This window comes from Talpa europaea (assembly GCF_964194135.1).
Source record: "Talpa europaea genome assembly, chromosome: 15".
NCBI lineage: Eukaryota > Metazoa > Chordata > Mammalia > Eulipotyphla > Talpidae > Talpa > Talpa europaea.
In genome coordinates this window covers 77,128,327-77,142,302 of record NC_140083.1, presented here as the reverse complement: position 1 = coordinate 77,142,302, position 13,976 = coordinate 77,128,327, and positions in this window count along the sequence as shown.

Sequence of the window (13,976 nt, the reverse complement as noted above, 5' to 3'; positions counted from 1 at the left end):
AGTAGTGAGAACCGTGTTTACTTATTGCCCATGTATGATTGGCATTCCAGAAGACATACGAAAACCCTCAAGGGCCTCCCTGGTGGCGCAAGGGGTTAAGCACTGCCCTGTGAAGCAATCCACAGCCTCTGCAGCATGAGTTCCATCCCTCGCCAGCGAGAAACCCACATGGCGCAGCAGACCTCTCCTGATTCGCCTGCTGCTCCCCTCAGTGGTGTAGTCTGCCTGTTCAGCTTCCCGCTGTGTCTCTGGTGGACCCTCTCAACCCCCACAACTCTGGCGTGTACCCCAGCTCTTGTATGCATAAATAAATGAATCTTTTAAAAAAAAAAAAAAAAAGGAAAACCCTCAAGCAGCAGCCCTCCTGCCCGCCTGTGACTGTGCAGGTGTTTCTTTTCACCAAACTTCCCTCTTGGCAAAGCAGCAGAAGCAGCTCCTTTCCGGAGGCTGCCACATGGGACTACGCAGCCTCTCTGGTAACAAACCTGTTCCTTTGAGGGGCAGCTCTTTCTGCCCCCTTGTGTCTGTGCAAGTGTCCTTTACTCCTCTCTCCCTTTGTATAAAAAGCCTGCCCTTTTGGATATTAAAAAAAGAAAGAAAATCCTTCATTTCCACAGCATGCCAAAACCATGGACCACCCCAAAGGCCTACCAGCTCTCAGCATATGGATTAACCGATTGTCTCAATTACTGGCATGCTTGTTGGGTAGAAGAAGATGCTCAATGGCTTTTAACGCCATTGGCCTCTATGGCTATCACCTGCGGCCTTGAATGCAGAAGGCGCTTGGGGGTGTGGGTGTGGCGCGCGTGCCTGACTCTGGACACCTGAGCATGGGTGTGTGCGCATGTGCAAGTGTGCTCACCTGAGCCTAGAGGTCAGCCATATAAGGGGGGCGTTAGAGAAGGTGTGGCTGAGAGGAGGAGCAACAGCTGTGAGGGGAAGCCCAGCGGAAAGAGGATGCAGAGATTTGCAGGGGGCCCAAGTTGCTGGCTCCCTGCTGGCTTGTTTCCCCTGCGCATTATTAAAAAACCTGTTGGGATGATGCCAAGGGCTCCAAGGTTCTCTTTTAAGCTCTCTGAACCGACGCTGAACCTACCTGGGATGATTGCAAAACATTTGGGTAAGTGCATGGTGCAATAGCTTCTTGGGTAAATTTAGCTTATAGCAGTTTTTCCCTTTTGCGTAGGTCATTGGGTAGTAATAGTATAACCAGCTTAAAAATTTCCCTTCATTTTTACGGTTTAACTCTTCAACAAACAAGATTAAATCAGGCTTAAAAGAGTATCTCACAGATCAGGAAATGGTGTCACAAAATAGGACATTACCTCGCAGTCACGGAACTCACCGCCACCAGGAAAAGAGGTAGTAATGGAGCAGAATTGAGGACCATGTAGCGTTTAAGATGTAGATGAGGGCGTGAAAGCAGGAGCCCTCCTAGGAATTCAGTCTACGTGCAGAGAAATGTTGACTCAATTCAGATTTGGGGCAGTGTGGATTTTGCAAATAAATGTCATTTCCTTGGATCAAATCTGCAGAGGCTTCCACTGACTTTGTAGTTGTGGTGACAGCTCTGAGAGGTTGGGAGAGCGGTGAGCAACTCCATCAAGCTGTGTGCTTTAATAGGCAGTGGGTCTGTTCATTACCATGTTCCTGTGTGAGCAGCCCCAGGTTCCACTGTCCCTTTCATGTACAAATACAGTGAAAAGTTTTGAATAGTTCGGTAACCCTCAGGCAGGTAATCCTTGCAGTGCTTACTTCAGTCTCCTAAAAGCCTGATCATGTTTATCTTCCCAAGGAAGGGACTCAGGGATTGGAACCTTAGTAAGCTCACAGAGTGGGGAAGCTAATAGAGAAAAATGAGGACCTAATAGCCAGACAAGCTAGAAATTCATGAGACTGTTGCTTAGTTGTGGGTCCAAGGAAATTCTTGCATTAGCTTTTTGGAGACAGTTGAATTTCTTCAGAGCTTAGCTCATGACCCAGGTAATGAATGGTGTCTAGAGAGAATCTTCATTTTTTCCTCAGAGACTTCGTGTCCCTTTACAGCTAACTGCTGCTGCAAATAAATGGAATCTTTTATGGATGCCTCTTTGGTAACTGAGCACTGCAGAGGTCATCTGCCTACTGGAGAGAGGGTTGATTTCCCAGGGAACTGGAGGGTGCTGAAATGGTGGTGAAGTACTTGAGAGAAATAAGAGAGTTCAGTGAACCCTAGGGGGCATAACTGCTCAGGTGCATTGCCAGTTTTCTAAGCTAAAGGCAAGTAGATACCAGCTGTAGGGAATCACAGCGGTGCTGAGAAAGACTAGACAAAGGTCTGTACCCATAAACCATTGTGAATCTGGTAAACTTGTGACAGACCATTCACGTTTAGAACAACTGGACAAAAAGGAATCTTAGCCCCCTAATCATAGACAGATCAGTACCCCTATTCACTGGGTTTCCGGAGAGCAAGATGGGCGTTTGCAGGGATTAATACTGGAAATGATTAGGCCCTGGGCAATTAGATCTGGGTGTGAGGCCTTCTCTGCATAGCCACTGGCTTTAATGGATACTGAGTTAATTTAGGGGGAGGTTTAGTTGTAGTTCTCAATCTTTTCTGTAATTTGTATTACTCTTGTACTTTTTTATTCTTCCAATGTCAGTATTAAAAGCAGCCCAGAGATTTTCAGGCACCTCAGTTAAATTAAGGACTTTTGTTGGAATTCCTTCTCTTGTGTCAAGAACAGAGTGTCAGGAACATAAAAGAGCAGGTTCAGTCTGGTCAGGAAATTCTAAGGCGAGGTCTCCATTAGAGGCGAAATGTATTAGCCCTTTTAATTTAGAAAGATCTCTACCGGAGAGATTGGTTGGGCTGTATCACATAGCAAAAAGAAATGTTTTTCAGTAAAAGGTCCCAGATAGGTTGAAATAAAAATTCGTAAATACCCCCACTATGAAAACCTCTTTACTCTGAGGAATTTGTTGTCCTTTGCGGGTGGGGTGGTAGAAAGCATTATCTCCTGTACTCACTAAAATTTGACAAAGTATCCCATTAATTTTATTTTATTTTTTTTTATCCCATTAATTTTAGTTTCCCCTCAGAGTCCCATTATTATAGGGCAGCCACGGGCGTGGGGGTGGGGTTGGAGTGGGGAAGGATGACCTGGGTGTGAATCCTCACCTGGGAAGTTAAGAACTCAGGACAAGACCCAAAAGTGGGCACACAGGAAAAAAAAAAAATTTAAGGTTTATTTACCAGGGCAATGGGAGAAGGAGAGAGAGAGATTAACTGGTCAGTATGTCCTACCAGCAATGCCCACCATCTGAGGTGCAAGAGAAACCTGGAGACCAGCAACTCCCTAGCTCACCTGTGTTCAGCAGCACGCGCGAGGCCTCACAGCGCCCCCCGCAGGGAAGTAGACAGTGGTGCGGACTCTGCAGAAGATGGCGGCGTGGGAGCCAAGGTAGGTGGTTTTATTTTAAAAGGTGATTGTCTAATAGTTTCTTCAGAGTGGAAAGGCAGTTCAGACAGAGAATTAGTAAAGTGTGAGTACTCAGATGGGGTGGAGCAGAAGTTCTGTTAGCCCCATCGTCTTTTGGTTTAGATAACGCGTGTGCTTTTAATTTTTCATAGCCTTTCTTAATGAGTCCTTTAATGAAGCTATTTTGGAATCTTGAAGCCTTTTTGGAAGGTTCTGCATACCAATTAAAAGAGGCATCCTGTTCTGTTTGTTCAACTTGGGATTCCTTGCTCCTTAAACAAGCCATCTTGTCTAATTGTAATATTCCCCATAGCGGTCATTGCAGTTCTAGGCTATTTTCAGCCAAAATTTTCCATTTTTCTGGATATCTGTAGCTTCCAGAACTAACTGGCTATGCCACTTGATTCATCGGGTAGAAAGGATTCCATTTTTGTTAGGTAGGCCCTTGGGCATCCCAGAATCAAAGTCAGGACTTGAGGAGAGCAGTTTTTTAATTTCTGAGTGTCTCATTCGCAAAGAGCCCTTTTAATTTACCCGCTCAGCTCCCATTGGACCCAGTCTAGCCCTCATAGCACCTCATCCAATGTCTAAGTTCCATTTGCGGTTGGCCCCAGCCCAACTCCAGTGACAGTTCCCTGCGTGGAATATGCGGGTTGAGAGAAGGGATTGAGCCATCAGATCCCGAAGACTGGGGACGGTGAATTGATTTCAAACAAACGGGAACTTCAGCTGCCACCAGTCAATCCCAACATGGAAACTGGGGACAGAACCAAGGGCTAGAGTTTAAGATAAAATAAGGAATTATGGAGCTTGACAGACAAAGGGAGCTCAAAGCTTACCAGCCATCCTCAGAAACAGAACGAGAACTCAAGGGGTTTCCAGGCACCTCACCTGTGCATCTTGTCTCAAAGCCACCAGAAATTTTCAGTCCTGCCACTACCACGAAAGCCTGTTATTTCATCCTCATGAATTCCAATATTTAGGAGGCACCATTAAACAATTCATCACCACGCAGCACCCGTCTAACAAGTAGAAAGTTGCTCCGAGGAGTTGTAGCAAAAAAAAATGTAGTTGTTGGGCCTCCCCGGTGGCGCAGCGGTTGAGCGCTGGGTTGCGAAGCTGCCCGCAGCCTCTGCGGCGCCGGTTCGATCCCCGGCTGCTCCCCGGCCACCGGAGGAGGGTCCCACATGGCGCGCAGACCTCTCCTGCCGCCCACTGCTCCCCTCAGCAGTGTCCCTCGGTCCTTCTGCCTGCTCTGCTCCCTGCTCTGGCTCTGGTGAATTCTCTCACCCTCCCGCGCTTCTGACTGTACCCACTGCATGTATAAGCAAACAAACAAACAAATTAATTAATTAAAAAAATCTCCATTCATTTATTTTAAAAAAAAATGTAGTTGTTTATCAGCAGAAAGAGGGTGGGACAAGAAGGTTTTCAGCAAAAGGCAGGATTGTTTTAGACTAGGTTTGCCTGACCCAGCTTTCTGTCCACAGGGGGATGAGGGTAGAACAGGTGCACTGAACTTAAGGGGACCATCTTTGGGAGCGTGTATGTTCAGGAACCCATGGTTATGGAAAGATGCACAATAGCATAATTTCCATCCATTTCTGAAAGGCATATCAGATTTTTAAAAACTGAATGAATAATATCTAATTATTGTTATTTAATAAGTGGTGTCCTCTGGGCAGAGGAGAGGGAACGGGATCTGAAAGGTTCGGCGGGGGAAGACCAGGAGGGAAAGAAGAGGATGACAGAACAAGTTTACAAGGGGCTTTATTGCGTTCCCGGGTGAACTTCACAGACCCGAGGTGGGGGTGGGTGGAGCGGCGCCTATTGTCAGGGGAAGGCAGGTTTTTATAGGATGGGGAGAGGGAAACCGGGCTTGCAAGGAACGAGGAACAGTTGTTTTCTGATGGCGTCCGCAGGTCCTCATGCTCGCCCCTAAGTGGGCTTCCTCATTCTCGGCCTTAGGTGGGCTTCCTACCAGATGCCTTTTCGCCCTAGTAACTCCGGTTCCCACCAGCCCTTTCAGGATCTTTGACCTATTACTCTATGATTTTGAATTCTTTAAACCTTTAAAGGTGGGGCCTCCCCAGTGGCGCAGCGGTTGAGCGCTGGGTTGCGAAGCTGCCCACAGCCTCTGCAGCACTGGTTCGATCCCCAGCTGCTCCCCGGCCACAAGAGGAGGGTCCCACATGGCACACAGACCTCCCCTGCCGCCCGCTGCTCCCCTCAGCAGTGTACTTCGGTCCTTCTGCCTGCTCTGCTCCCCGCTCTGGCTCTGGTGAATTCTCTCGCCCTCCCGCGCTTCTGACTGTACCCAGTGCTTGCATAAATAAATAAAGATAAAACTTTTAAAAAAATAAATAAATAAACCTTTAAAGGTGAGAAAATAATGCAAGTAAATGTTTCTAGTAAGTAATTTTTTTAAATGCAGTAACCCTCTCAGAACCTCAGGACTAGTTATTGATAGTTCAGGGGTCAGACATGGACCTCCACAGAGTCTAAGCCCAGTCTTCCTTTCCTCTGGTACGTGATGCCTTCGAGGGAGAAGGGACCCCAACATTTGGAGCCACTTCCTACGTAATCTTCCTTTTTTGGCCTCGGATCACTCCCGATAGGCAGGATTTGAGCACTGGACAGGAAATCAAGGGTGTTAACCATCCAGCCTGGTTTTGTGAGAGGAAAGTCACACTCCTTTGTCACCTCAGGACCCCCAATCCCCTCATGCTCTAAATAGATTCTGCCATCTGCTGCATAAAGACAAAACATACTCCTGGTGTAGAAGACCTTCAATAGAAAAGAACTTTAATACAATCAGTGTGCACTAGAGAAAGAAGAGGAAGAATATAGTTCCCAAACAAGGCCTCCCTGGTGGCGCAACAAGCCTCAGGACTATGACGCTGTCTGCAGCTGTTTGATCCCCCGCCAAGAAGCTGACCCACATGACGCAGCAGACCTCTCCTGTCTTGCCCGCTGCTCCCCTCAGTGTATTTCAGTCAGTCTGCCTGTTCTGCTCCCCACTCTGTCTCTGGTGAATCCTCTCAGCCCCCGCACCTCTGGCCTACACCCCAGTTCTTGTATGCATAAATAAATAAAAATAAATCTTAAAAATATAGGGGCCTCCCCGGTGGCGCAGCGGTTGAACGCTGGGTTGCGAAGCTGCCCACAGCCTCTGTGGCGACGGTTCGATCCCCGGCTGCTCCCCGGCCACCAGAGGAGGGTCCCACATGGCGCGCAGACCTCTCCTGCCGCCCACTGCTCCCCTCAGCAGTGTACTTCGGTCCTTCTGCCTGCTCTGCTCCCTGCTCTGACTCTGGTGGATTCTCTCACCCTCCCGCGCTTCTGACTGTACCCAGTGCATGTATAAACAAAACAAACAAATAAAACATGCCTCTATAAAAAAAATAAATAAATAAAAATTTAAAAAAAAATCTTAAAAATATATATAGTTTCCTGGGCCTCCCTGGCGGCACAAGGGGTTAAGATGCAACCCATGAAGCTGTCCGCAGCCACTGCAGCATGAGTTCGAACCCCGGCCAGGGAGGTACCCACATGGTGCAGTAGACCTCTCCTGCCTCACCTGCTGCTCCCCTCAGCTGTGTATTTCAGTTGATCTTCCTATTCTGTTCCCCACTCTGTCTCTGGTGAATCCTCTCATTCCCCCACACCTCTGGCCTGAACCCCAGTTCTTGTATGCATAAATAAATCTTTGAAAAAAAATATGTAGTTTCCCAATGAAACAACAGAGTTACTCAGCCCCTCATGAGTAACTGCTCAGCCAAACAGGGTTGGCCCAAAGCAGGGCCACTGAGACCCGAAAGCTTGCCACAAGTCTAAGGCACCTTCTGGTGGGGACCCACAGGAAAGGGGCAGAAGGGGCTGGGCAAGTCTGAAAGGAAAAGAGCAAAACCAAAATCCAGTCAAGATAAAGGCTGCCATTGTCAGCCTCCCCACAGATCTCTCACCCATGTCTCTTCCGAGTCACCCCTTCAATGTCCCCCAAGTTCCTGGTGCAAGGTCAAGGCTGTGAAACAAACATGGCTTCTTCTTCCCATGTCTCTCTGCTTCAAGCGCCTCTTCCAAGTCTTCTCTTTCTGCCCTTTTTAGCTACTCAGCTCCACCCTTCCCTGAGCAGGGCAGGGAAACTGGAACCTCCCTGTTTCCTGGGGACCACCTGTTACAGAGGTTGTGTCAAATCCTTCTCAATTGGTCTTTCTACCCCCTTCTCCAAGTTGGCCACCCTCCCTCCTACTTGCCTTAATTGATGTGACCATTGAAGAAATTATCAAGACTTAAAGAAGGGCCAAGTCAGATGTCTTGGATTTCTCTGAATGTCAGAATCCCATTCTTCCTTCTTTCTTCTTCAGGTTCCTAATCCTCTGTTCCTTTTGCTTTTATGTCTGATCTTATCAAGCTGCAAAATCTCTGCCTCTTGCCAGGCAGGCTCAAAGAAGTCTACATTCTTCTAAGTTTTTATTTCTTGGATTTTTAAGCCCTTTTCTCTGAACCTGACAGATTACCTCATTTCCTTGTTAGAACAAAATTGTTGGCCTGCTGGATATTTATACTATTTCCTGTCCGGGAAGGAGGCTGGCATGGTGGGTTTGACTCAGGACTCCCCCTCTTACAAACTGAGACCAAGGGGTCCATCCATGTTTCTGTCACCTCATGTTTCGTTCACCAGCATCCAGTCAGTAGGCTGCAGGGCCCTGTCCTCCTGTGTTTGCACATGCAATGGTCACCTTGGTCCCCTGGCAGTGTGGGCTGTCAGGGAGAAATGTGTAGTGTCAGTCACCAGGGCAGGATAGCATGGGCCCCACCTGGTGCCCAGAGCCAGCCCTTCCCTACCAGCTGCTTCCAGGTGGGCAACTCAACTCCTTAACCTCCTAGCGTGCTGGTAAGGGGTACTGGGCCCAGAGGACCCTCCATAGCCCACTGAACTGTGTGTGCCCTCCACAGAGACCCAGTATCCCATCTGAAACTGTTCCATGGAGGGGGACACGCAGGTGAGTGCATCCCCTCTCCCAGGAAACCAGTTTCTCCTTTCATTTCAAGGAAGTGTTTCACTTAAAGATCACTCACTTAGTCACTTCAGATCTCAGTTTGCGACATCTGTTTGCAGAATTAGGTGACCTCAGTGTTTTCTCCATAAACAATGTGTGAAGTTTGTCTCGCCATTGTGTGTGACCCTTTGCTGGATTTCCCAAACAAAGGACACCAAAATGCCAGAACAAACCACTTACCACCACCCGCCCCCAGCGTCAAATGGCATCAAAGTATCAGCAAGACTATGAAAAGGTTTCGGGTTCCGCCTGACAGGGCCCCCAGCCCTTTGCAGGAAATGTTCCAAATGTTAACTGAGGTTTTCTCCTGTGGCCATGCCAGTGGGTTTTTTTCTTATTTACTTTTTTCTAGATTTTCTATAAATAACGTATTTTGTTGTCTTTGTTTAAAAAAATTAACCCCTGTGCCCTGCAGCAAACTCTAGGCATAGCCTCCATCCTGTTATCCTGTGTGAGTTTCTGTATAAAAGTACATTTTTATTTTTTTTTTTAAGATAGATATATCTATGTGTACATATATCTATCTTTTCAGTGTTATTCATTTTTTTTTTTTAATAGAGGCATGCTTTATTTATTTGTTTGCTGGTTTGTTTGTTTTGTTTATACATGCACTGGGTACAGTCAGAAGCGCGGGAGGGTGAGAGAATTCACCAGAGCCAGAGCGGGGAGCAGAGCAGGCAGAAGGACCGAAGTACACTGCTGAGGGGAGCAGCGGGCGGCAGGAGAGATCTGCACGCCATGTGGGACCCTCCTCTGGTGGCCGGGGAGCAGCCGGGGATCGAACCGGCGCCGCAGAGGCCGTGCGCAGTTTCGCAACCCAGCGCTCAACCGCTGCGCCACCGGGGAGGCCCTAAAAGTACATTTTTAAAAGACAGGTGAATTGGGAGTGAGGACAGAAAACTTAAAATCTTTTAATTCTTAAAGACAAAAATTTAAGTACATGTTCATGTTTTTTAATTTTTTTTTTTAAAGTAATTGACATTGAATAGGATATTACCCAAGGAAGAGTCTCTCGTTCATACTCTGACTCCTAGTCTCATGCCCCAGACATAACTGGTAATTCTTTCAAATGTTTTTTTTTTAAATGTTTATGCTGGTTAGACAACAAGATCATTCTCTCATTATATTCTTTTTTTTTTTTCCTTAAAGATTTTTTATTTATATATACAAGCACTGGGTATAGTCAGAAGCGCGGCAGGAGAGGTCTGCGCTCCATGTGGGACCCTCAGGGATCGAACCTGAGCTGCAGAGGCTGCGGGCAGCTTCGCAGCCCAGCGCTCAACTGCTGCACCACCAGGGAAGGCCCACTTTCATTATATTCTTTTAGCAACTAATATAATGTATCCCGGAGATCATGCAAAGCTCATGGATCTCCACTGTTGTACATAGTCTTCCACATGTGGATGTGCCATATATATTTGATTTGTGATATCAAACAATGCTGCAGTTGGAGCAGACAGAATGAGGGGCACCCCAGGACCCCCAAACCTGCCTGTTCTAAATAGGTTCTGCTATCTGCCGCATAAAGAAAACGTACCCTTAGTGTGTAAGACCATCAATAGAGGGGCCTCCCTGGTGGTGCAGGGGGTTGAGACGCCACCTATGAAGCTGTCCTTTGCAGCATAAGTTCAATCCCTAACCCGCCAGGAAGAAACCCACATGGCACAGCAGACCTCTCCTGTCTCACCCTCTGCTCCCCTCAGCAGTGTATTTCAGACTGCCTGTTCTGCTCCCCACTATCTCTGGTGAATCCTCTCACCCCATCCCACCCACACCTCTGGCCTGTGCCCCAGCTCTTGTATGCATAGGTGAATGGATCTTTAAAAAAAAAAAAAAAAAAAAAAAGACTGTCAATAGAAAAGAAATTTAATACAATGAGTGTGCAATAGAGAGAAGATAATCATTTTCAATTACACACCCAGAGTACCCATCCCCTCATGGGATTAAGCAGTGTTGGCCCAAAGCAGGGCCCACTGAGGCCCTATTATAAGTTTGCCACTAGTCTAAGGCTCCTTCTCACAGGGAATCACAGAAAGGGGCAGAAGTGGCAGGCAAGTCTGGAAGAAAAGGCACAAAATCAAAATACAAGGCAAGATAAAGGCTGTGATTGACAGCCTCCCCACAGGTCTCTCACCCACGTCTCTCAAGTGTCTCCTATGTCCCCCAAATCCCTAGTGCAAGTCCAAGGCTGAGAAGCAAGTGTGGCTGCTTCTTCACAGGTCTCTCTGCTCCACACGCCTCCTCAAGTCTTCTCTCCCAAGTCCTTGTATTTATTTTTTTTTATTTTTAATTTTTAAAAAAGATTTATTTATTTTTATACAAGAACCAGGGTACAGGCCAGAGGCGCGGGAGGGTGAGAGGATTCACCAGAGACAGAGCGGGGAGCAGAACAGGCAGACTGACAAAATACACTGCTGAAGGCGAGACAGGAGAGGTCTGCTTCGACATGTGGGATTCTCGACGGCGGGCTGGGATCAAACTTGAACTGGGGAGGCTACAGACATCTTAACAGTGTGGCACTCAACCGTCTGTGCCACCAGGGAGGCCCTTATTAATTTTTAAAGATTTATTTTATTTTTTATGCATACAAGAGCTGGGGTACAGGCCAGAGGTGCAGGGTTGGGGGGGTGGGTTAGAGAATTCACCAGAGACAGAGCGGGGAACAGAACAGGCAGATTGACCAAAGTACACTGCTGAGGGGAGCAGCGGGTGAGTCAGGAGAGGTCTGCTGTGCCATGTGGGTAGCTCCCTGGCCGGGGATCAAACTCATGCTGCAGTGGCTGTGGTTAGCTTCATAGGTTGTGTCTTAACCCCTTGCGCCACCAGGGAGGCCCTCCCAAATTCTTTTAGCTTCCCTGGCCACTCAGCTCCACCCTTCCTTAGGTGGGGCAGGAGTCTGGAACCTCCCCCCCCCCTTTTTTTTTTTGTGGGACCCTCACCGGTGGCCAGGGAAAGAACCGCATTGCAGAGGCTGCCGCAGCCTCGCAGCCCAGCGCTCAACCACTGCGCCACCAGGGGAGGCCCGAACCTCCCCTTTCTATGGGGGGTTACACTGTTACACAGTGAACATCACATGTGTGTCTTTGACCCCTTGTTTTTCTGTAATTTAATTCTGTAGGAGAAATTCCTATGAATGAAGTTGTTGGGTGATAGAGTATGTTGAATTTGAATTTGTTTACGATATTCAACAAAGATATTATTCCCAGCCTATTTGGTAGGAGTGAGTGATTACGTTAAGTCCTGCAGCCCAGCGTAGGGACTGTGGCTTCCACGCAGCATGCAATGGGCAGCCGCTGGACAGCAACAAAAGTAGACTGTATAAGGCAAGTGTGGGGACAGATGGGTGACCAGGTCTCTTGGGTAACGCCAGTGAGAGAGGCAGACCCCTGTGCCCAGGTGAGGCGCTCTAGGCAAGATTTACTAACATGATTGATGTGAGGAAAAGAGAAAAGTCCAAGATAACTCCAAGGCTTCGGGAGTAACTGGTAGGATGAGGTTGCTGGTTTGAGGGAGACTGTGTATCGTCCAGACTTGGGCATGATCAGCAGGAGTTAAGTATTGGACGTGTTGCATTTGAGATGTCTACTGGACGACGTCCAGTGGAAACTGTGGAGTAAGCAGTTGGTTATGGAAGTCCAGAGTTTGGAAAAGAAGCCTTGGTTGGAGATATAAATTAGTAAATCATCAGCATATGGATGTTATTTAAAGGCAGGGGACTGGATGAGATCACCAAGGGAGTAAGAGACGACGGCTCAGCCTAGGCCCCGGGCTACTCCGTCTCTTCTCGAGGAAGTGAAGACACAGAACAGGGGGCGGGAAAGATGGTACCAAGAGAATGTGGGGCCTAGACTGTAAGTGGAGAAAATATTTCAGGAAAGATGAATCAGAGACAAATTCTGTTGACAATGAGGACCAGAAATTGTCTTCTGAATTAGGCGACAGTGTTCATTGGTAACCTCAGAAAAATCAGTGATGGAAATGGAAGCTGTTTGGAGCGGTTGGCAGAAGATGAGAAAGGTGAGGTTGGGGAATAGACAGTCGCCTGAGGAGTTGGGAGAGGAGAAGAGAGGGATGAGGGGTCAAGAAATGAATCTTATGCTACTTTTAACTCTTATTTTTGAAACTATCTCAAACTTTTTTTAAAAAAGATTTATGCATACAAGAACTGGGGTACAGGCCAGAGGTGTGTGTGTGGGGGTGAGAGGATTCACCAGAGACAGAGTGGGGAGCAGAATACACAGATCTACTGAAATCCACTGCTGAGGGGAGCAGCGGGCGAGACAGGGGTGGTCTGCTGCGCCATGTGGGTAGCTCCCTGGCTGGAGATGGAACTCGTGTTGCAGAGGCTGCGGTGAGCTTCATAGGTTCTTAACCCCTTGCACCACCAGGGAGGCCCCTATCTCAAACTTGTGTAACTCTTTCAAGTACAGAACAAAATACCGTTTTTCTCCTAAACTATTTTAAAGTGACTTGCAACTGAGGGACCTGCTCCACAGGGAGAGGGGAGCAGAGGGGCCCTCACGGGGGCTGTGCTCCCGCATCTGTGATTAAGGGCCTTAATCTCCAGAGGCCCGTGGAGGGTGTCGGGAGACAGGAACTGACAGGGAATGTGGGGGCTCTGGGAAGTGGCGTGTGGAAGGCGAGGAGTCAAAACATTAACAGGATCAGGTACAAAATATGGTGATTGTGCTGCTCAGTTTACCACAGAGGATCACATTTCATTGTCCCCTTTATACCTTTTGCGTTTCACCATGTGGAGGGGGACAGTGGGGAAAGCTGGAATGGTCACTGCGGGCAGAGGACAGGGACAGGCTAAGGACAAGTCAGGGACTTTCAAAGGAAGTTGCAGTGCAGTGGCGGCCGAGCAACGGGCATGTCCTGTGGCGCCGATCTGCGGGAAAGCGGGGCTTCCCTGGTTGCTGTTTTGCTCTTAACAGAGTGCAGAGCCTGGTTCTAGGAGTAGAGAAGCAAGATGGTGGGGTTAGGGCAAGGACGGGCTTTGCTGATAAGGAGCTGAGGTGGTTGATGAGCTGATGCACCCTAGGCTTAGCCTGACCAGCGCTGATACCAAATACGAGCAACCCAGGCGCAGCATGTGAAGTGTGCCAGGCTCTGTTCTTAGCGCATGTGCATATGTAAATCTAAGTGCAGCTTAACGCCCACCAGGATCTTTTCAGGTAGGTGTCATTGTTACCCCCATTTCAGTGTGAGAGAGTGAGGTTCGGGAGCTGAAGTACCTCAGCGAGAGCCAGGGGAGCTCTGCAGTCTGCACCCAAAATCACAGCGAAGAGGTGAAGGTAGGAGAGAGCTGAATGGCAGGAGAAAGCGGAGGGACTTAAGGGTCAGGGCTGGGGTTTCAATGCAACCAAAGTGTAGGTGAAAAAGGGCGAGGGCACCACAGTGGGGGCCGGAGGGGGGGGAGAAGAGGGATTTGGGTTAGAATAAGGGG